Here is a 21,941-nt window from a genome sequence, read left to right as displayed (position 1 = left end):
AGGACTGGACTTTGTTTGCTATATCCTTCTTTCCAAGGCTCTCCAAGGGCTTGAACTGAGCTTGCCTCCTGTTATGTAGTCTCTGGGCCATCAAAGACTTCACCTGCAGGCACCTGGGCTCACCTGCTGAGAGTCCTGACTTGCCAAGTGGTACCAAAATCCAGTTCCTGGGACCTTGGGAGTTAGTTCTGGTGTAACAAGGAAGAAACTAAGCACTTCGACTCTAGAGCGATTTCGGAACTGGTGGCGCTCTCTGACACCGCATTGCTGCCTGCACCGGAACAGTGATCCCAGCTGAGTGCAATGACTGTGACCTGCAACACAGGCCCGACACTACCGCAGGGCCTCCGAACTCCCACCACAGCGTGAGTCCAGAGTGCCATGTCACAGATGTCCATGACACTCGACTCAGCTGCAGCACCTGTGACCCGTGGTGTGACCACGACACCGCAAAGTCGATGCTTCGTATCTTGACCTGCTGGATTCAGTGACCCAGCCTTGTTGTAAGGAACAGATGCCTCGCCACCACTGCATCACCTCCCCTGCAACTGTGAGGAACCAACGCCTCACCTCCCCTGCCTAGCAGTAAGAAATCGACACCTCACCTTCCTGGTAGCTGTGAGGAACAGACGCCACACTAGCTCCAGCTATGCTACACCTCCCCAACTTCGTGCAACGTCTTTGTTTCCTCATTGTTTTTCAAGGTACTGTTCCCAGGATCCATGCGACTCCATGATCGACCCGCACTCCTGCGCAGGTGGTGTCAGACTGTTGGATATCACTCCGCCAAGACGCCGTGATAGACACCCAGTTGGAGTTATTGTGTTTCTAAGCGCTATACTAAGATTTAATCTTTGAAAATTCAAATCTGTACTTGTGAATGTTAGATTTTTGTCATTTTGGTCTTGTTTTACGCAGATAAATATTGGCTATTCTGTCTAAACTGGTATGGAATACTTTTGTGGTGTTTTCACTGTGTGTGAGTGTACAAATACTTTATACATTGCCTCTGAGATTAGCCTAACTGCTTGAGCCATACTACCAAGTGGGTGAGCAGGGGTTATCTTAGCTGTGTGACTCCCTTGCCCTGACTAGAGTGAGGGTCCCTACTTGGATAGGGTTCAAACCACTGCCAACTAGAGACCATATTTCTAACAATCAAATATAGTTTAATTTTGTTTTTTTTAACCATTTTTACCATTTCTGTCTTAAATGCATGCCTCTTATTTTGTGTTTTGAATTGTCACAAGTAACATTTAGATATTACTAGCAATATGCAGTATTTGGTGGTCCATCATTTAAAATCTGCCAAGTGTTGTGTGATGTTACCATCTGCAAGTGTATTAACAGAAAAGATTAGTTTACTTGTGTCTTAAAGGTAATAAAACCTATTAAGAGATTATTAAATTGCTTAGTTCAGGCCCCAAATTTAAGGTATTTTTCCTGCAAGATTGTCCGGTTATAAAAACCTTAAGGAAACCTGTTGGAGAGATTGATTCTATGCTGTTAAGACGGTGGTCTTACAAAGTGGATTATGCCAGATTTGGGGAAAAAATGGATTGCCATGTACTTTCTGTGATCTTATAGTATGCATAGAGAAAAGTTGTTTCTGAAGGTTGCATTATTACATTTGAGTGGAATTAAATTTATTTGGCTGTGGTTTGATTATTCCCTATAGACGTGTTTGATTCCGCAATGTAAATTTGCTGCAGCTGTGCCATTCAAAGAGAATCCATGGCCCGTGTCCCGTGCTTGTCCAGTTTTATGCCTTCTACGAAGCAGGTGGTTAAAGCGTTCTTCTATATTGCAAGGGTTTATATATGCAAAAATGTCTTTATTGAGAAAATATGTTTCTCCTGTGAATATTTGTTAAATTAGTCAAGGAGCCACAAAATTGAAAAGCAAATATTCTCTTTTGTAATAATATTTACTCCCATTATCGTGGCGATTTCAGTGAGTCGAACAATGATATTGTCCTTTCTAATGTAAAAAATAAATGGACATTTATAAACTCAATTACGTTATTGCCTTGATTCCTTTTTTAAGTGACAATAAAAGTGAGTATCTGGTATGAAAAATACTTGTAAAATACTATTTTATGATTTTCCATGAATTCCATAAAGTAGTGACTGTCTTTTTAATTAAAGTTTTGCAGTTCTTCAAAGAAGTGCTCATGTTCTGTCACTTACAGTGTGGTGGTCTCAACAGAGATGTATCGGTCCGGGCACACTAAGAGCGCAGCAGCCCCACCGAGAAGTACTCACACTGTTCCCTTAAAGATGTATCTGCCCTTCTGAGAAGTGCTTGTACTGACCATTACACATAACACATTACACAATTAATATTGGTAATCACAATTGGGCCAGTTAGTGGAGGAGGGCTTAAAAATACATTCAGCCTTGAGTTGGGAGTGGCTCAGTATAATGCTTCTATTCAACTCCCAAATTGTTGCCTGTTTATGTCCCATGACACCAGCTTTGCCCTCAAATGTATAATTTACTGTAAAAATGCAGCTATTTTCACATTCCTCTGCTTGCCAATGATGGGCCCTTATCCCGGCCGTACTGTAGACACTGTTATTACTGCACAAGATAGGGAAAACCTCCCATCAGAATTTACAAAAGCCACTGGCTTTGTAAATCTGAAATATGGGCTGATCTTTTCACGTGGCAGCTGTGTGCGCCTGGCTGAAGGGCAGAAAGACTTGATGAATCGCCAGTGTTTAACAGACTTACTTTTTTGGCCTATGGTCAAATCCCAGAACTCCTGTAACATTATTGATGACCATCTGTATAGTCACTCTTCAACTTGTATTGTTTCTTGGTGCTTAAACAGCAAGGGATAACAAGGCACACTTCAGTAGGACTCATCTCTCCCACCTCTACTGTAATGAAAACTGATCTTCAAAATCCCGAAAGCATGTGCTCAGCCGAAAGCATATGTTGAACCCACCGAGCTGCGTTTAATGAGTATCTTAGTTCATCTTATGGTGAACCCCTGACTGAATCTCATATTGATCAGCTGTCTCAGCAAGAACAACCATTTGTGTCTTTCCCTTCTTAGTTGTCAGATGTCAACATGGATATACAATTGACTACCAAAACTGTGATTGTGGTTGACTGGGAACACGTTCATATAGCTATAAATTATCTTTGATTTGATTCTTACTCTGCAGTGTGGCGTGACATTGGATCATTTGCACCTTTCTGTGAAATATGAGAGGCCTTGTATCCATTTCCGCAGTACTGTGGAGCCCTTAGGGACATCCATTCTAATACCTATCACCGTGGGTTTTGAGAAGACCTCCATTCATTTGCTGCTTGCTATGGATGGTTATTTGAACTTTGGTTTGCAGAAAACTGTGGATGCTGAGAAATCCTTGTACATATGCTCATCACTAAGGACGGGGAGACTTTTTCCATTCATTTTTTCACCTCTTTGTGAAACTACTTTCACCAATTTGTTCATCTCAATGGATTGTGAGATGTTCCCACTTCAGTTTGATTTATTTATCTGTGCAAGATATTCTTCTTGTTGCCGAGAAAAATAAACAACTAAGAAAACCAGAGGAGCAGCTGCCGTTCTTTTAAGTTGATCATGTCAGCAGGTGATTGTCTGTGTCTGCCAGGACATGTCCTTTTGGTTCTCATCTAGTGTCTACAAATGATTATAATTATAGCACTGGCCTTACATGGCTTTAGGAGAGCCTGGGACAATATTCAGGCCTCTGACCCAAACCTCTGTCCACCTCTGCCCAGGGGAACTTGAAGATGGCCTGTTGCTTTTTCTAGTCAAGCTGTTTGTGTTTGGCAGTGTGGAAAGCAGTGCTACCATGAAAGAAAGTTCTCTCAACCATATAAGTGAAGGAAGTTAAGAAACTCTTTTTTACGTGAAGCAAACTTCAGCCTGTAACAGTCCTTTGAAACTAAATTGGTGGCTTTTATGTGTTATTTTAGTTTTTAGGGTTGAGCATGCGCAAGTGCTCTGGCCCCTGTTGTAATCTCTCTGTGGGCTTTTAGCCATGCCTATCAGTTTGGTTGATTTGTGGGCTTCCCATCAGTTTGGTTGGTTCGTGGGCTTGCTTTTTAAAATTCTACTTTTGATAGTTACATGGATAATTCTACTTTTGCCAGTTACATGGATAACTGCACTTTTGCCAATAAGTTTCACTGCGAGCGAACTTCTGTTTCCTTTTCTGTGTCTCCTTCATGCTCATGGCGACCGTTGGCTTGCATATGTGAAACTGTTTTATTTTTCATTATCAGTTTATGTGGCAAGAAAAGTCCGGTTAGGAGTTTACAACGCTATTAGCTCTAACTAGAGCAAATACGAGACCCATTGCTTTGCAAATGCTTGTCTTTGATAGAATCCATGCCGGATCTAAAGGCATATAGGCCCTAGTGGGGACGTAGACAGTCGATGTTCTTATCCCTCCAAACTCACTGTCTACTACTCTATTCAGGGTCTGAGGGGGTATTGTCACTTATGCCAGTGGAGACTCAAGCTACTCTGCCTCTGTGAACCTTTAACCTAGTGGACCAATAGGCTTCCAGGTCACTGTGACAGTCTTCCCCCCCCGTAATTCTGGCGGAATTCTACCAATCTTTTACGAAATTGGCCAATGGACTTTGTGCCATACGAGTGCATCTTGTGCTATGGGTAGCTGTTGCAGTTTGGTTAGTACTCGCCTCTCCTTACATTTTTTTGATCCAGGAAATGTGATGGTCTGCAGTCCATGTTGCTAGCAAGTAATACATGCAGTTCATTATATGAGATAAACATGCATAGCTTGCCCTCTTAGAGTTATGCTATCTGTTTAAAGGAAGAGAATTGACCTGCAAGACTAGTTACCCAATCAAAAAAGTTTCGACAGTGAGCATCAACCAACAGTATTGCCAACGCTTCTGGCTTGAGTCATACAGGAGTGTCAGTTTCCCTGGTCACATTCACCAGAGCTGCATTAATACCAATTGCACTGATTAATAGGTCTTGTGGACAAGATCATCGATGTCACATTACTATTACAAGCTCTGGGTGGACTGCTTGTGAAGTAGTAGGTTTTATACGAGGCCCGTGCTGCTGGGAGGGCTGGGGTAGCGTCAGACATATGTTGGGAGACCCACCGAAGATGATCTAGATCTGCCGTACTGGCGGTAAACTACCAATTTTTCTGTGGCCCAGTCCACCTGTACGTGCTCTTTACTACCATAAACTATCCGCCCAAGGCATGCTTTTAAACACAAAGAAGCGCCTTTATGGGCTCTGCAGAACCAGACGTCCATCGGGGTCAGGTTGGTGGTGTTATATTGTTCCAAAAACAAGCTTGAAGTAGGGCGGCTCTTGAAGTATTCCCCCTCCCCCACACACCCCAGCACGTCCACCGTGACCCCCCCCCCACACACACACACACGCACTCTCACACACACCCCTCCACGCGCTCTTCCTCGGGAAGCTTTGCCAGACTTCAGGTGGTGCAGACAGGGCGGGTCCAACGCACTCTGTAATTATTCATACCTGCCACTTCAGAGAGGTCCCAAAAACCTCACTTTGGTTTTGTGGAGAGCCGAGAAAAAGTGGGAGCCGTGACGCCATATTTTATTGGTGTGTGCTTGGCGTCGACTGCCACTCCTCACCACCCGAGAGGAGGGTCCGTAAATGCTCGGCAGCCCATTTATAATATCAGCAAATTAGACTTCGCTCCTCTTTGTCTGACAAGTGCCCTTTTGAAATACATAAGAAAACAGCAGTGTCTCTGGAAACCGTAGTGAATTTTGTATAATGAAAAGATTGCACGAAGCTTACATAACAGAAAGGACACAGGCCACACCGAACACATGAAACAGCACTCAGTGCAAGCCTCGCACTCACCAAAGGCGGTTTGTACAGCAGCAGCGTAAGCTGTCTTCACAGATACAGCAGGTTTCATAGCAGTACCAGGAGACTGCAGCTAGCCGAGCACAGCAATGCAGACAGCAGAACAATGCAATGAGCTGCATGCCCGCACGCTACCTAAGGCTCCCTGGTGTTGGTGCCCCCATACAACTGCTGCAGCCCTTGCAGCCAGGAACAAGACGCCAGCAGTATTGGTTCATTCACTCGAGTGACAAGGCTCTTGCTGTTACCTCATACCAGCAGGGGGTACCTTCAAGGGGTGTTTGGGGACTTTCACCCACTAATAAATGTATTTTCATAGAAAATAGTTGGATATAGTTGCTTTCTGTCGGGTATGATGAGGTGTCTGTCGAGTTTCACATGCACACAGAAAACGCACACACTCTCTCCCTCTGTGGTGTGAAAGTCTTAAATGTTGGTTATTTTACAAAATACGGTGTTTTCTCTCACTTCGTACCCCTTCCAGTCCACATTTCATCTCCCTTTCCACTGCCCTGTTAGACCCTCTTATGTGCCCTGCTTGTGGTATAATGTATTTTTACATTATATGCCAGTGCGATTGTTGGAAAATATGAAGCCCCCCCCCCAGTCTTACTGACCAAGCTACGCCCCTGCCTACCAGAGCACACCTCATTGGACAAAAGTCCATGCAGACTTAAAGTCAAGAATGAGCATCCCTGCTTGTGGCCTCCTCAGCCAATGAACACATAGCATGGATTCCCCAGTCAGTCCAACCACTGCTCCCCTAACAAATCCAAGGTCCCAACACTTTCCCACATCTAATAAAATATGTTTCCTGCTACCGGGTCTCGTGATTATTATGAGAAGTTCTTAGCCCATTATATGTCTCTATTACACTGTTGTTATGTTATATGTAATGTTTCATTTACATATTTTTGTGTTCACCTGTGTGATTATGATGTATTTCTTTTTGTGGGCCTCTTGACCCTATATTTTCCAACTGTGGATTCATGTTTTTCGCACTGGTACCTTTTGATTCACCTAGCCCTACTTTTGCTTATTCATATTAAAACTTTCAGGGGCATAGTTTGAGCAGTAAGATTGTGGTGGTGGAGCTTTAGATTTTCCAACAATAACGCTCACACATAATGTTAAAATACATTGTAGGACATGTAGGGTGCACAAAAGGGACTTAAAGGGCAGTGGAAAGGGAGAGGAATGCGGAATGGTATGGGTACTAGAAAACACAATATTTTGCAAAAAAACCCAACATTTTGAAGTCTTTCCAAACAGAGGGGTGTGACCATTTTTGTCTGTGTCTGAAAACTTCTTCTGAAATCCTACACACACCTGACTGACAAAAAGCACCTCTATCAAACTATTTATCACAAAATCCATTCATTTTGGGGATGTAACACCCCCCAAAAAATCCTTTAAGCTATGCCCCTGGAGGTGAGACATCCCCTCTGAGACAGAAAATCAATAGCAATTGCAGAAAATGAAAACCCGCTCACCCTACTGCATGCTATAAAGAGGCTTTCACTCCAATAATTGTCTTGTTTTCACCTGTCGCGGGTGGGATTAGGACTGCAGGTATTGTGTCTTGATATGTACTCTGTTTTTTCTTAATCCTGCTCTTAAGGCTCCTTCCTTGCCGGGCACAGAAAAAGAAATCAACAAATAAAGTTTTTCTTGTTGAAAAGCTGGTTTCACTCAGGCTGCTGTTATTCTTGAAATTTGGCTAAAGTCTAACAGTAGACAGCCTATCAGGGAAGGATTCAGAGGCTTAATTCAATATGGGAGATGTCCACTTCAAATGGTTGGGTTCTCCAAATAATCAGGAATGGATAGTTTGTTGCTCGCTCGCCCCTTCCACTTAAATTCAGGCGTCAGGAAGAGCCCTGGCTAAATTGTCTAAAGAAAACGTTGACCTTTGCACAGTCAATCCAGGAATTGGTAATGAAGACAGGAGTGGTTCCTGCTCTGCCTCTGGAGAAAGGGAAGGGAGTGTATGTCATGAATATTTCGGTCTCCCAAGCATTTAAGGGGAGAGGGGGGGTAGATGATGGTGATGGACCACAAACAAATGAATAAGTAGGTCCAGGTGATAAACTTTAAAATGGAGAAATAACAAAAGATCATCTCTTTAATCTCAGTGGGGTATTTCAGTTTAACCATTTATGTGAGAAATGCTTACTTTGACGTTTCGATTTCAACCAGCCACCAACAACGTCTTAGGTTCTGTGTTCAGGAAAATCACTATCAGTTCCAAATCCTTCCCTTGGGTCTGCAGCTATTGGCAAGTGTATTCACATAAGTGGTAGCTCCTCGGTGGTGATTCTACATCTGCAAAGTTGGTCATTGTTTCCATCCCGGATTATTGGTTCCTTCATGCTACTTCTTGTCCAAGACAATAGAGGGTCTGACAGAAGTGTTTAGGACACCGAAAAGCTACGACTTTCTGATCCACAAGGAAAAATGTCACACAATTCCTTCCCAAGATTGCATCTTTATAGGTGCAACAGACATGGGGATGGTTTTCCTTCTGAATTCAAGAGAATTCAGTAAATATTGACAAACCTTTTAAGCTCATACCAAGCATTAGCAAGACTGTGGTTAACAGCTCAGGGACATATCGCTTCCTGCATTTTCATGGTCCTTTGGGCACAATTTCATTTGAGGCCGCTTATATAGTATATGAAAATACTTTAGAAACCCTGTTCCTTGAACTACGAGACAATGATTATGATTTCAGATTAAATTAGTAAACCTTTGGGTTGGCTGTTGAATCAAAAGAATCTCTGCAAAGGATTTCTTTGCATCCAGGAACTCTAAAAACGAGTAAGGTAGATGCCAGTCTTCTGGGTTGGGGGACCACTTTATGGGGCAGGTCGATCCAGGGTCTATGCGACACCAAGAGAAGATTCATACTTCAATTTAGAGGAGATTAATCTCTTTATGGCCCTTAGGAGATTCAGAGAACTTATTTGCAATCACCATGTTTTAGTAAGATCAGACAACATGGTCACGATTACCTACATAAGGGAGGGATGAGATCTACTTCTCAGTTGCATCTGTGTCCTGGGCAGAACATCATCTTTGTCCCTCAAAGGAGTTCACAATATTCTGGCAGGTTAATTGAGCAGACAGGTTCCCTTCTCCAAAGAACCTTTCATAGTCTCCTCTAATATCTCAGAAAATATGCAGGAAGTTCAGAACCCTGATAGTGGCTCTCTTTGCCTCTTGTTTCAGTGCGAAAGTTCCTTTTTTTGCAGATGGAATGCATCAGAGGGAGCATGAGGAATGGATGCTCTCAGCGGAATGGCCACAATTTCTCTAATATGCCTTTCCCCAGTTCGCTCAGATTCCAAGAGTTATGTCCGGGCTTTAGAGGGAAGAAAGGTATATATATATGGTTCTAGTGGTTTCCTTTCAGCCCAGGAGGTGGTGGTGATTTCCTTTTCCGAAATCATGACATTAGAACCTCCAGGGAGTATTTCTCTTCATTTTTCTTCCTCATCATCCAAACTAATTACTGTCCCAAACTGATTGCCTTGTTGCTGTTGTGGATAAGATAAGGTTTTACAGCAGCAAAAAGACCTTCCTATGCATTTAGCAAAAGCTGTTCAAAAGTCCACGAGACTTTCCACTAAAAAATCCTATGTTAGGGGTTTGGCCTCTTTTCAGTCTGGGTGTGTTTTCTATTCTCTCTTTCCTTCTTCTCTTTCTAAAATTCTTAATTTTTTTCTGAGATGGGTGCAAGTTTAGCCTTTCTCTGTTCACCCTGAAATCTCAGTTGGCTACAATTGGAGCCTCTGGAGAAACCTTGAGTTCTTTATAGGAAGGAGAGATGTTGGTGTTGAGGCTGTTTACGACGTTCTCCTTGTCCATGTCTGTGGCTAAACCATTATTTCTGCTTTGGGATCTTTCTTTAGTGCTTATTATAGAGTTTCTATATGTCATTGAAACTCTAATGTGTGTTTACACCTTTTGACTCCTATAATTTGGTTGACGTAATCCATTTGTGATTTGATATACCTTATAAGTAATGACTGGGACTAGGACAAGGAACCTAGAGCTAATGGCCTCATTACTTATTGGTAATCTCACCACTCCTACTTCTGCTCTCACTTATTCCAGTGATTATGACCCACCCATAAATGGATGACCTTTGTCTGGGCTTGGTATGTCAGGAGTATGCTGGGCATGAAAATCTCATTATGGCACCCAGCAGGGGTAGGGGTGGGGATGAAGTTCCATTCCTGGATTTCCTGTTGATTCCCCATCTGATTGAAGTAAGGTCACCTCTCTCTTAAGTGATGGCTGGGATAGGCCGACGTTGCCCATATTTACAATGGGTCTGGTGACAAATGTGATGCCTGTTTGCACATATGCGTGTGCTCCAGTTTGGGTGTACTATGAACATTGCACAACTCTTTGTCAGTACTTGATTTAATGAAGTCATTGCATGTGTCATACTGGTGAAAGTACAGACGTGGGATCAGATGAGGTCTCTGTTCGCCTCCCAGGTGAGTCAGTCCCACTTGGAGAAGATGACGGTAGATGCAGTGTCTGGAAAGGGAGAAGTTCCCCGATTCAAATGGTGACTAACAGAGAACACCTTCGAGGAGATTATATGGTGGCAGCTCTAGGCATCTGACAGTGCAGAAAGGCTGCTGCATCTTGGGATATACCCTCACACTGAGTCAATGCATGCCACCCTGCGCCTTCGGCAAATAAGTGCTTGTTTTATGGTAGGAAGACTCTGAGATGTGCTCTTCACGCTGCCAGGCATTTACTCTCCTATGTTGGGTGTGGTTTTTGACTCATGCCAACACAGGCATGATCTTCATTCTTGAGCAGGAGGCTGTTGGGTTTCTGTTCTCCCTTACCACAGTCCAAATCAGACCTCTGATGCTCTGCTTTGGTAAAAATTGCCTAGTTTTGAAGGTGGTGTGGTATCAGTGTAAAGGCACCATTGATAGATGAGTTTCTTTTTATAAGTTATGGTACATCTACTGATATCGATACAAGCAACACATGGCATAAAAACTAAAATGAACCCCGAATTCACAGGCTCCTATGTTTCTGTGCAGTGGCCAACTATTTTCTGGCATCTGAGACTTCAGTGATGCAATCTGTGTTTAAGGTTTCCTCTTTTTGCCACCGTCTCTTGTCTTCAAAGATGTTTGACGTGCTTAGTGATTGCAGTGGTTACACATCACCAGCAATCCCAAGAGTGGTGGCAGTGGTGCTGCCACTCCTGGATTGTGGTCCTACAGGTCTGTACAATTCTCAGGGTGGCTGGCCCGTCCCTCTCCAGTGGTTGAGGCACAGTGATTCTCCTCTCCACCACCACTGAATTTAAGTCCTGAGTCTTGGTTCTGTTGCACTGATCCCCACCCTAAAGACATGAGTCCGATAGCGGTTAGCTGTCACCGCAATATGTACAATCACACTGGTGGTTCACAATTTGCTGCTGGCTTTTCTGTGGTGGGTCATGCGATGAGTATGTGGGTGGTATATGGCACTCTGGTACTTGCAGCGACTGCATACAGTACTAGAATCCACTAGTGCTTGTGCACTGTTGTGTACTACTTCTTTCTGTACCACCTCATGTTTAAGCCCCAATACAAGTTTAACGTGTCATGGTTGGTGCATGTCTCCAATCCTTACTCACTACACCCACTGCCTCCTAGTAAGGCCAGACCACCAACCCGTGCCCCTCCAGTCATCACAGTGCTTCACTGATCATCATGTGTCTGAATCTATGCATACATTTTGCAGTGCAATACAATCCAGTGGCTTTGTTGTTTCTCCTCTATTCACATCTTTGACCAAAGTAATCTATGAGGTCTATGGTTGTCTCCCTCCGCCTGCAGCGATGGTGTGATGGTTGGCAGCACATGGAGCCATCTGTGTGCATGAATGTGAAACTTGGGAACCTGATCTTATTTAAGTTGAGGGAACCCGAGCTGGGAGCCCCTGATAGGCTTTTGTGTTGTTGACAGTGACTTTAGGAATGAACGGCTTCTTTCACCATGATGGATGAACTGGGATGCCTTGCCAGTCCCAAGGGACCTACCGGCATTGGTGTTTCTTTCTTTTTTTTTGGTTTTACTGTGGTTCTTGGGACTGGGCAGTGTTTATTTGAATGATGTTTCAACCCCCCCAGCTACCCAGTTTCAACCGGAGTTCAGTAATATTTCCGTTGTATAAAGAGATTATGGAAGAACAAAGGAAATGTTGATCTAATCCATTTAAATGTGGCAACGTTTGTACATTTTAGCATCGGTGCCCGTCATTGTTTTTTCAGTAGTACTGAATTGAAGAATAGCATAAATCACGTCCCAACCTCGGTATGGAGGTACAACTCCCTCCTTATCAAGTGGCCCCCATTTGGTAATAAAAAGATCGTTTGGTTACAGATGTCTCTCCCCAAACTTTTTCAAAAAACCTTATGAATTCCTATGGAATGTTGAGGCCAGACCAGGATTTGATTGTCAGACTTTATTTCCATAGTGACACCATCAAGGGCGTCAATTCACCAAAGTGCCAGGGTTAGTGGCATTACATTACGCACCCATTGACCACCCATGCCATCACTGGATTGACTCCTTGTTCAAGCCTTAGCGTCTTAACAGCCTTCTGTTTATTGAGGAAGGTCTTTTGGGAAGGAGGTCGTGGGGGAAAAAAGAAAGATCTGAAGGCCTTGTAAACATGCTATTCCTGCTGCTGCCTTTGTTGGGGTGCAAGGGCAGTTCCAGGGGTACCAAGGAGCGAGCCAGAGGTTGCAGTTGCTACCCCTGGTAGGCGCTGGTTGAGGTCCATGAACTGAATGAGCATCACACTTAATAGGGTGATATAAAACGGTTCAGTTAGATTTTAAATATTGGCTTGGTTCTAGTGCAGAGTTCAGCCTTGAAGTGTCTGGTTTGGAGTCCTCCTGATTTGAGCAGTGTTTCTTCAGTGATGTAGAATTTGATGAGCTTGTCAAGAGAATGGGCTATATCACCAGCACTGATTAAACCCAGCACAACAATCTATGGTATTGTAGCATCAAGAAGTTGATAATACAACATTCCTTGCCCCAGTGCCCGTGAATGATGAGGAGACTTTTGTTTTCTGGTTGCATCCTTTTTAGGCTGAGCCTACCAGGAAGTGCATGCTGGCTCATTGAAAAATACCTGTTGTAGGCTGACCAAGAACTTACAGGTGCTTACTATTGGCTGACTTTATTGTTGCTTCCTATTCAATGGCTTTACTTGCCCCAGCTTGGTCATCTTGTGTTTGTCCCTGCCATGTTACATCGCCTCTTTAACATCTCTCTGGCAAGGTTCTAGTCTTCCACTACTCACTTTTAGGGAACATTTTTCTTTTTTATTAAGCACTCCATGAGTATGCATGTGTTTTCCATCTCTCTTTCTCCTCCTTATGTACTACCCCAAATGACCCCCAAAGACGAAACCTATTGACTTTGGCAACGTTTTTAATGAAGGGTTTGATGGTGCATAGTGATGTTGACAGCACATATATTTTAATATATTTAAAAATTCCTTCAGTTGTAGATTATACATTTTGTTACATGCACTGTGGGGAGCGTGGAGGTTGCTGCTATCTTCTCTGCAGGGATTTATTTTCCTCAACCATGTTTTACTTCTTGGTGTTTCAATCTTAGCATTGGAATATTTTATGTGGAAAAGGTTTTCCCTGCTGCCGGGTGGGGTAGGTGTCAGGGCTGTGCTCTATTCTCTGGCATCAAACCTTCATCCTTTGGAACTGAGTGCTGGATGTGGGCTGGAACACATCCAGAGTGCTGTATAACAAATTTGACATTCTGACGATGTATTCATGCAGGGATACTACTGCTCCTGGTGGTTACCATATTAATCATTCCTGTTGAATTTCCTTTTAAGAAATAATGTGTGCCATAGTTTTCACTTGTGCATTTAGTTGTGAACCAAAAATTTAGGTACGAACATTTGTTTTAAGGAAAGTGAGAACACACAGCTCTCTTTCTCAGACCAATGAAATGCCAAGTGTCACATTATTTTTAGTACAAAAAATTCAAGAGAGGTGGAAGGTGGCAGATAAGAAGAACATTAAAAACCAAATCATCAGAGTCCACATATCTGTGTAATTTTGAGAGAATGTTATATTTATTTTCAAAATTGTAGGTGGTTCGTAAGGTGGTAAAAGTAATTTGAATTGATGTATGAGATGGCTGGGGTAATTGTAGTTCTGTGTTGGAATTCCTCAGAAAAAAGTAATGGAAACATAGAATACCCCTATGGTTTGCAGTTTTTGTCTACAAGAGACAGGTTTCCCCAATATTGTAAGATAGCCAGGTGGGATAACTTAAGATATCACAAATTTACATACCTCAAATTTAAACCTGGCATTGATCCAGCTGCCTTAGCCCAACAGTGGTCACTTCTGGAAAAATGTATATGTAAAGAAATGACAGAGCTCCAGCAATTGCAATACAAATCTCTTTGAAAACCCCATAGTAGGCTTTGGGCCCACTGAAGCAAACATCATTGATGAAGACTGTTTCTGAACACGGACAGCAATGCTGGCCTCATCAAAGAGTAGTGTTGTGGAGACGATACAAGCTTATCTACATTGAATGGGTGTGTTGTCTAAAACTGACTTACACATTTTTAAGTCACTGGTGGCCCAAACAGGTAATTTGAGATCTGATGATTAATCTAAGAATATTAATTAAATTTGATTAACGTGGCTTTGAGAGCCATGCACTGATCGTTTATGTTTTAAGCAATTGCAGCATTGCTCCTAGTGGAGGAGGATGTTCAACTGCAAATCTGTAATGAAAATGTCAGTGTAACTACAAATAAAACACTGTATATAGAGTTACACAGTTGGTACTAAAGTAAAGAATAGTGCCAAAGAACAAGTCAAACGTACGATTCTTTGAAAGGCAAACTAAGTGTGTCAGTATTGTGCAGGAACGGATGAGGATCTTGCTAGAAGTAAAGCGTGCATGCATGGCACCAATGTTTTAGACGTATTTTCTGTGGACCTTCTAATTAACAACATTCCTCTTAAGGTTATGGCTGCATACAACACATAATGTGACATTTACCGTCAAGATTACGTGTGTCAGTGTCATGGGGAATATTGATTTGCTCTTCGGATACAAGCCACTCCAGGACGTCCATCACATGAGCACCTTGTCTTAATCCAGAAAGCTGTAGCCTAAATAAGAGTGTCCCACAAATTCAAGCAGATATCTGCACAGCCAACATTATAGCAACAGAAGTTCTGAGAATCATTATTTTTTCACAGTTCAACATCAGGGATTTGTGGGGTCATTTGTTTCCTATTGTGGTACCATATTGTCAACTTCTGTGTGATGTGAAGTGTCTAACAGTATTGGGGGATTTGCTAGCCAATACGTTCCTGAGACAGGGAGTACCTATTAAATTCTCAGTAGGCAGGAAATGCTAACGGGCAGAAGTATACATTTAGGGCCGTTTTACTAACCTGTTGTCACACATGTTAATTCCCCTCTAGCAAAATTGAAAAAAATCGATTTCTTCACAATTGTAAATGAATTGCATAAATGTCTTATAATTCAAACTATGATGACTTTGGTTGTGCATGTTTAGACACCTGATGTTAGAACTGATAAAGTTTAGATTCATCATGTCTTCTATGGTCTTTTTTCCACAGAAGAAACAAGGAAGAAACTACTGTAAATGCACATTGTCCCGAAAGGAGGCCTTTGCTGTGGATCCATTATTCTCCTGGTAAGATTATGGATTGTTTTGATGACATTTTTAATGTACTTCCTGTGACTGTATTGCGACCGGGGAGTACTTTCAGCACCCGAATCTGTGTGTTGTTCATCCCAAACTGTGATAGGGGAAAATAAACAACCTACTCCTTCCAGAAAACAAGAACAATGTAGGCCAACATGTGTGTGTCATGGGGCATGATCTAAGACCGAAAGATTGATTGGAAGCAAAATCTTATCAAAAGGTGATAACATAGAGAAAGTCTGCAGGACATGACATTTATGGAGTGAGACAGAATGGTCAAACATACTCAAGTGATCCATGGCATGCCATGATACCTATATGTAGTGTGGAAGGATTGGTCAAAACACTACGAGTATACCAAGGACACAACAGAGGGTGGTGCAGGAGAAAGTGGTGCTGCAGGATTGGTGTTAGAAGTTGATATTAGTCCAAACAAATGACATTTGTACTTATTTATTATGTATTGGTGCACTGGCATTTTAACAACACAGGCAAAAATTATTCAAGTGGCAGAATTAAGTAAATGGGGTACTAAGCAGGAAATAGATAGGTCCATCAATTATCCCTGCTTTGCCAAAAGAGTCTTCAACATTGTCCATAACAGACTGTAAGTCAGACAGAGCTAGTTTTACCAAGCTAGAGCTTTTACTTAATGTAGTTAGTTGGCCACCTTGGTGAAAGAGTTGAAGAGGTAATGTGAATGCCTTTTTAGAATGTCCTTGGACAATCTGTTAAGACGGGAATCTATTCGCCATCATTACTCCTTTAACAGAGGTGTTTTTTTCCAGAGATTGTGTCATTCCACAGTTTACGACCAAAATGTCACCAGAATTATATTCTTGTAGTGGTGGGAAGGAGCTGATCCTCGATTGGTTAGGGAATCTCTTGTCCTGTGATTGGCTTGGGAGGATCTTGTTAGTTGGTCATTGGCCGTGGGGCTTCGGAGAGTGAATGTGCACCTGGTCCACTACGTGTCCGCTGAATGTCCCACCTAGTTTCATTGGACATACTGGCATGAGGCGGACTCCAGTGACTTGAGCACGATGATGTTGATTATGGACTTACTCCCTGTAGCAGCTTATATCACATGATTTGACCAAGTCAGCCCCGATATGTATCTGCATCACGAGGGAGATGGCCTCCGATAGCTTGCTAAGGTTTCTCCATCCTCCTGCTCCACTTTACAGTGATGCTGATGCAACTAGCAGAGTTATCAGAAAAAATGTTTGTGGCTATATATGACAAGCAAGGTAAAGGAGAGAGCAGCACACACACATGAGGTATTCTGGAGTTTAGGCTTTCCAACTTTTTGGGGGCGGAGATACGGGTGATAGACAGTGAGGATTGAAGTATCTGATATCTGCTCTTGTGGAGGGTGGAAGGGCAAGTCATGAGGCAGCTAGGCCAAGTGCTAAAACACTGTAAACAAGTATTGGCATTGCTTAATTGATAAACGGAAAGAAGTTTCCAAATTTTTCTGACTGGAGTTTTAAAGCTGGCTTGTTGCATGGACATGAACTGTAACATTGTAAGTTGGACCTAAGCATGAATCTTATCTTTTTCTCACACAGGAAAGTGTGACTAGGTATAAAAGGGGTACAGTAGTGACATTTGGTGTGCTGTAGCAGCAGGCCCACTCACACAAGTGAATATTTGGAGTTGATATGAGCTCTTGCCTAAAACAATGATTATGTGTTTTGGGTAATGGTGGTGTGACATTCTACAAGCATGACACCTGTATTGGGGGCTGCAAAGAGAATGGTAATGCAGTGTCCTGCTGGACACGTTCTAGTGTTTATGAGAGACACTCGGCTGAGGGCTGGTCTTCCGTGCATACCCCACAACCCACCCAACACAGGTGTCACCAGTCAGGTGACCCTGCCAATAAAAGAGGCCGAGTACACGTGCCCCTGGCCAGTTTTAATTATCATGCTACTGAGTCTGTGTCTCCTTATTTAGTAACATGAGGGCCTAGGGCCCCCAACACTACAAGTAACACTGTATAAGTTCCCCAATGTCCCCTGTATTGGGCATAACAGGCCATTATCAGCGTCCTTTACACCTTCTTTCCAGCTAAAGACCCTTGGTCCCTCTTTTTTCCAGCAGAACCAGCCCAAAAGGCATATTTTTTAATGTTCTCAAAAATGATTCAATGGCTATCTATATGTGGAATTTCAGCAGCTACATCTGTGTGTTTGTTTAAAACTATAGATGGGTGAGCCAACAAATTAACAAGGAGAGCCAAGCCAAGAGTCTAGCTCGGATCTTAGAGCCCAGGCAAGAGCTGAGACCTGAAAATATTTGCTTTGTAAATCATACAACAACATCATGTAAAATATGATAGTCTCTTCAAAATTCAACATGTGAAAGCTTTGACATTAATGGAGCACATTATAGCACTCAGACCTGTCAACTCACACACTGCTACTGTGCGTCACTTGATATCAGCTCCTGTTACACGGTCCCACAGTGAGGAACTGATATTACACAGTTAGCTGGAAATCCCTACAAAGAGCAGGTTTCCAGCTAATTGTTTGGAGGTTTAGCTCCACCGATGTTCATTATGAGCTGTGAAACCTCTCCATGACATGGGCAGCAGCCTCCAAAGCTTTAATTCAGGTTTTTGGCAGGGCAGAAGGGGGGTTGTCATGAGAGAGGGGGCTATGAATTTAGGAGTGTTTCGAGCTGTGCTCTGCTCTGCATTAAGCACCGCCCACTTCATTGTTATACCCCCCTCCTCCTCACACAGCAGAATAAATTCACAAGTTGGCTTGTCTGAGCACTGCACCGAGAAGCACTTATTAAAAGTGATAGTTTTGTGCAACTGGCTTCTGTGCTCACAGGTTTGAATGAGCTTTCAAAGGCTATAATGAAGAAATGAAATAAATATTTGCCCAGGATCACACAGTTTTCAGTATGGAATTTGCGATGTATCCAGGTTTTCTGGTTTCACTTTGTACAAATCAGACGGTAAATGGGTACTTTTGGTTTTCTTTATGTGAAGCTTTCCTTTTTATTTTATGGGGCATTTTCTGCAGTTAAGATAACATGTATTGTTATTTGCATGGGCAGATTAAGTGAGCTGCCGCGGGCACTTGAACCTGGTTCCCCAGTGCCACAGTTGGCAGCCGTAACACCACATCCTGGGTACGAGAGGGTGGCAGGCAGAAGCTACTTGAAAGCTCAGCTCCTTATGGGCTCGAGGTTCCAACAGGCCCTCGTGAGCAAGAGCCAGGTTTCAAGCTGGAGCCTGGGTCGCAATTTCAGTGGCTTGCCCACCTCTATTGAAAACTGGAGATGGGGGTAGGGGGTGAAGGGATGGGGGTAACGTTCTGCTCACAGGACTTTCTGCGCAGCAGCAATGAGAAATGCGAATATTACGTCCCAAAGACAGAAACCTAGAACTGTGGCCTGTCCTTATGATACCAAGTACCATTGCAGGGTTTGCAGGGTATGTGTTACAATTCAGGTGATGAAATAATTAGGGTTGATTCACGTATCGGACACTTGCCAACATGCCAAGGGGCAATTCAGTTTGTGGTGTCCACATAGACACGGTCAGTGATATTGTTTGATTATTTTTGCTATTACACGGAAGCAAACACATTCAGCGGCGTCATAGTCAATAAGATGTGCTTGTTGCCCACTTGAGAGGGTTGTGCTTTTTTAGTTTCGTGCCCTGGACGGAACGGCTGTCTCCGTTTTGAAAGCTTCTCATCAGGCTCCCTTTTGGCTCGCGGCCCACGTAAACGTTCCCAAGAGTAGCCCGCGGGCGAGCCCTGCCGCTGTGATTACAAAGCCGTCCTTTATCCCTGGCTTCTCAGAAGAGCTGACAGAAGCAACCCCTTAACAACTGTCTGAGGCGGGGAAGGCCTCTCTCGCGTCCTCTGGTACGGGTGGGGCCACAGAGAGCGCGATGCGCCACCGTGCAAAATGGAAGCCAGGCTCCCGGTCTGTCTGCACGAGCACGGAAAGCCTCCGTGTCGCTCGAGCAATGAGGCCGAATGCGCGAGGACCCTAGCTAATGGACTGTTGTTTGCATTCCTTGGGAATGTAAAAGGTTGCACGGAAACCACGTGAAAATAAAAATAACAGGACACTCGTACATTACGAGCAATTATTGCTATTAGGGATTTTTTAATATGCCTGATGACGTCTGCTTGGTTTTTTTTAAAGATCGACAATTACGTCGTTGCTGGATGGTCCGATCAAGGTGTGTGGGAAGAAGATTGGCTGGCCCTGCCGGGCCTCGTCTGCGGACAGATTCTCTCTGTTTTTTATTTTTCTTGCTGCAGGTGAATAGTGCCACAGTTTGGCTTCTCTGACTCGCCAGTTCCCATAAAAAGATAAGTTCTCTCAGCAAAGCATTGACAGAGGCTGACTTTTACACCATGTCATTATTGCATCCAACACATAACAGGAATATGAGTATAAGGAGCTCAGTCTCTGGCCTACGAGCAGCCTCTGCGCTGGCTAAAGCCACCAACCACCAGGGTCTCACTGGACACATGCCAACGTTTTAAAAGACTATAAAGTGGAAGATTTTGAAAGACAACTGGGGCATATATTTTTCCCGTTGACTTATATTGAAGCAGAGGCAATTTTAGGCAGGACACAGCTAAAATAAAGCCATTGGTGGTTTCAAAATGGTGAGTTCCCACCTGAATTGGGTCTTTTGGCACGTATAGGATGGAAAATAGGCGCAGGCACCAAAATAAAAGTTGCCCCCATTTGTTGATTAGAAAGCCAAAAAAATGTCCCATATTTCAAATTTGGGCCGTTTTGAACTTGTAAAGACACACTGTGCAAGTATTTTACATTGTATGTAAGGATGCATGGATTTAGGCGAGCTGTAATAATTGTTTCAGTAACTGGGAAAAAAAACAGTAAAACTGGATCAGTAGATAATAACAGAGGCCTACAGACTGACCTGTCAGACTAGCCCGTTGGGCACTGACTAATTGCTACATAGGCCAGTCTGACCCTGCTAGCCCAACCACATTTCTCACTTTATTGTAAACCCTAGCTCGTGGATTCTTTAAGTGCTGGCCCAGAGTAAGTGACGAAGAAAGATGAACACTTGCCACACCTCATGCACTTTCATCACTTGCTAATTGCTTCCTTTACCTCTTACACTCGCTTATCAGATCTGGCACACTTTTAAAACACCACACCATTGTACTTGTGTTTAACCAACTCTTTTACCCACCCCATACACACATCACACCCTACACTCTTCACCCTATACTCTCAGCACCTCACACCTCACCCCACACCAAACTGCACTCTCACATCTTGCCCCAAACCCCTGCATCACCCACGTGCTTATCCTATCCCACATACAAATCAGGCCCCACAGACCCTCATCATTCCCATGGACCTCTCATCACACCTTATTTTCACTTATCAGACTACAAGAACTCAAATCACAGCCTCTCCAAAACCCTATACTCTTATCTCACTACATAGCCCATGCTGGTGCATCGGATCCAATATAGGTTCACACGCCCATAGCTTTTCAATGGAACTCCTACCTTAACGCACAACCCCACACAACAGGGACGTCGTCAACCCCCCTGCTTTAGCAGTTACAACGGGGGTGGGGTTTTTGATAGGTCTATTCTGTCTGCAACTCTGCAAACAAAGGCTAATTGTTAACGTGAAAGGGTGGGAAGCTGAGTGAGTGAAAGGATGGATCAAATGTGGATCGGTGAGTGAGTGAAGTGGTGAATGGATAGATGCATGGATGAATGAGTGAAAGGGTGGATGTAAGGATGGATGAATGAAAGGGAGGGAGAGAATGGGTGAATTGAGGTGTGGAAGGGTTGATGGATGAATGATGAAAGAAAGGATGGATAGATGAGTGAGTGACATGATGGATGATTAGTGAAAGGGTAAATAGATGGAACATGGATGGATGGGGTGGATGGCTGGATGGATGCACAGGTTGAAAGGGTGGACAGATAGATCCATGGATAACTGAGTGAAAGGATAGATGGAAGGATGGATGAGTGAAAGGGATAAAGGATGGATGAGTGAAAGGGTGGATGGAGGGATGATGAGATAAATGATGGATGGATGAGTTGTGAATGGATGGATGAATGAAAGGGTAAATGGATGGTTGGACTGAGTGAAAAGGTGGATGAATGAGTGCATCAAAGAATGGATGGGATGAGTGAAAGGATGGATGTAAGGATGGATGAGGGAAAGAATGCATGGATGAGTGGAAGGGATGTTGGATGGCTGGGTGAAAGGGTGGGAAGACGGATGAGTGAAAGGGTGAATTGGCAAATTAATGAGTGA

At 43.3% G+C, this 21,941-nt stretch overlaps 1 protein-coding gene across 4 annotated transcripts in view; it reads left to right on the top strand.

Moving 5' to 3' along the window:
- FHL3 (four and a half LIM domains 3) overlaps nt 1-21,941 on the top strand; it is a 240,107-nt gene that overhangs the window by 95,588 nt on the left and 122,578 nt on the right. For all 4 annotated transcript variants that reach the window (XM_069223975.1, XM_069223972.1, XM_069223973.1 and 1 more), the window contains one exon: nt 15,550-15,626. The gene's annotated coding sequence lies outside the window, so the exon portion shown is untranslated. The remainder of the gene's footprint in view (nt 1-15,549; nt 15,627-21,941) is intronic.

The sequence above is a fragment of the Pleurodeles waltl genome, chromosome 3_1 (genome assembly GCF_031143425.1).
Source record: "Pleurodeles waltl isolate 20211129_DDA chromosome 3_1, aPleWal1.hap1.20221129, whole genome shotgun sequence".
Lineage (NCBI taxonomy): Eukaryota > Metazoa > Chordata > Amphibia > Caudata > Salamandridae > Pleurodeles > Pleurodeles waltl.
This window is presented reverse-complemented; position numbering and strand designations above follow the sequence as displayed.